Source organism: Dermacentor variabilis, unplaced genomic scaffold (genome assembly GCF_050947875.1).
Source record: "Dermacentor variabilis isolate Ectoservices unplaced genomic scaffold, ASM5094787v1 scaffold_24, whole genome shotgun sequence".
Lineage (NCBI taxonomy): Eukaryota > Metazoa > Arthropoda > Arachnida > Ixodida > Ixodidae > Dermacentor > Dermacentor variabilis.
Window position 1 is genome coordinate 1,471,452 of NW_027460412.1, and position 2,615 is coordinate 1,474,066.

Here is a 2,615-nt window from a genome sequence, read left to right on the forward strand (position 1 = left end):
AACACTGCACGTTGGGAAGTGTTGTAGACGAGGCTATAACAAAATTACGCCAAAATACATCATTTAATACCACAGAGCAGTCGGCAACTGGAATCGCATCACCAGAAGAGTCAAGTAACGTGATTTCGCTATTACGGTCGGGGTGAATCGTTCGCCAAAACTTTTTTGAGTCATTACTGAGCATAGCTGGCAGAGTATTTTGTAGGAAATTATTACGAGAACATTTCAGTACGGAGACATAAGCATTATTCGCTTTCACATATGCATCCCACCGCTGCTCGGAGGGAGAATGCTTGGCAGAGCGATAGAGCCGCTTTTTTTTTGTTACGAAGTCGTTTTAAATTCGAGTTATACCAAAGTGCTGTTGTATGCGAAGAAATAGTGCACATAGGTACGTGCTTGTCGATTAGTTCATGTACTTTTCTTGTAAACATATTCCAGTTAGTTTCGGTAGTACGGCTTTCAAAATCACCTAAGAAAGCGTTGAGAAACGTAGACAGTTCGTTATTAATAGCTTCAAAGTTGGCTTTACTGTAATTACGAAGGGACTTTTTGACTCTCCGGTTTATCGGCTGAGAATATTTTACTTCAGAACAGAGCGGTAAATGATCGCTAATACCTGGCAGGTACGATAAATCAGAGACCATATCAGGACAGTTCGTTAGTATAAGGTCAAGCGTATTTGCCGTATTGTGCGATAGCCTAGTAGGTTGGGAGACAAGCTGATAAAGAGAAAATACTGAGCGAAGATTAATAAAGTCAAAGCTTTCTGATGAAAACGGTTTCAAAGCCGGGGGCTCAGAAGACCAGGAAATGTTGGGAAAGTTGAAGTCCCCCAGGAGAAAAATGAGAGCGTTAGGATGACGTGCAATAATAGTATCAATGGCATCATGTAAATGGGCAGCAAAATTTGAGCAGTTATTGGGTGGACGATAGCAAACCCCAAACACAAAGCTTTTATGGCAGATATAAGCGTGCGCCCATACAATTTCTAGGTTAGTTTGAACAGGAATATAGGAAGACGGAATATCTCGCGAAATAGCCAACATAACACCGCCTCCTACACGTGATTCACAGTCACAGCGATAAATGCTGAAGCTACGTGCGTCATGAAATATTTATTTGTCAGCAATGTTTGGGTGAAGCCAGGTTTCAGTGAGCGCAATGATAGATGATTCTGATTCAAGTGAGTCAACTGATTCAAGTGACTCACGCTTATCAAGTACGCTTCTGACATTTTCCAAAAGTACAGACACACTGGGTGCCGGCAGCAAACCACCACGTCCCCTCGCGCTTACCTATAATGATGTTTCGCCAGTCAAGTTTGGCGCTGAAGGTCGCGATACACTGTTAGTTGAACCAACAGAAACTGGCGGGTTTAGCTCTTTAATGCTGCTGCTGGCTGCGTCGTACACGTAGCGTTTATTGTGGACAATGAGCTTGTGCCGCAGCTGGAAGTTCGGTGACCCGGGTAAACTTTTGGCGAATGCAACCAGCTTTCTTCTAGCATGGCGAGTGGTGGCGGAAAAGTCTTCGGCAACTGACATTCTATCCTCCTTGAATTTTGACCGTAATTCCAGCACTTTTTGTCTAGTTTCAAAAGAAATAAACTTTATAATAACAGGCCGACATCCTGATGCTCTGAAAGTGCCTAAACGGTGTGCGCGTTCGATCTCGGATTCCGAGATGCTACTGCCCATCATGGTGGACAACACGGCAAGCGCTTTCTGCTCGGTTTGTTGCCATGTTTCACGTGCGTCAGGAATACCATGTATGATCAAGTTTTCGCGTCTGGATCGATCTTCTAGATGGTCTATGGGATTCTGGATTGAAGTTTGCTGTGACGTCAGGCGCGTGGCAGTATCCTGCACGGCAGCTATGTGATAACTTATGGAGCTAGAGTCGTTGCTTTTACGTTCAAGGGTTTCAATGCGTTTAAGCATGTCAATGAGCCTAGATTCTAATGTTTCTTGGTTAGACTTGATTGTTTTAATATCGGCTATTGCAGTCGCTTAGCCCAATGAAAAATCTTTTGATAATTCGTTGATGCTGTCATTTGTCTTTTTCAGCATCTGCATCACGACAGCTATCTGCGCGTGCTCCGAATCGCTTTCGGTTTGAGTAGATCGAGTACGGGCTGGACCAGGGTTAGTCTCAATGTCACCACAGCAGAGCAACAACAAAGAAGAATCAAAGCAATTGCACAAGGTTTCACAAAGCACCCGTGGGCACGGGAGCACTATCAAGCAGCGGACGTCCGACCTTCTAGCGAAGAGAGAAAAGCGGTTACACACCTGCGGAGCGTAGAAAACGAAGGGATTAGCCATGCTTCCGCGACGGCTGCTCTCATGCCCACTGAAAGCACAAGGTGGCGGCCAGGCATATAAATACGAGGCGGGACCCGATTCCAGCGTCGATCTTGTCAACTTGATACCAGGGAAATTGGTGATTCGAGGCATGAATTCGTTGAGTGCGCGCGCACCTTCCAGGCGGTAGTGCTGCGCAGGGATTTCGGTGAGCGACACTGTCAAGGGCGGGATGGCGGACGGCATAGCGACCACGTAGTATACCACCAGGGTAACAAAGGCCTGCGGAGCGTAGAAAACGAAGGGATT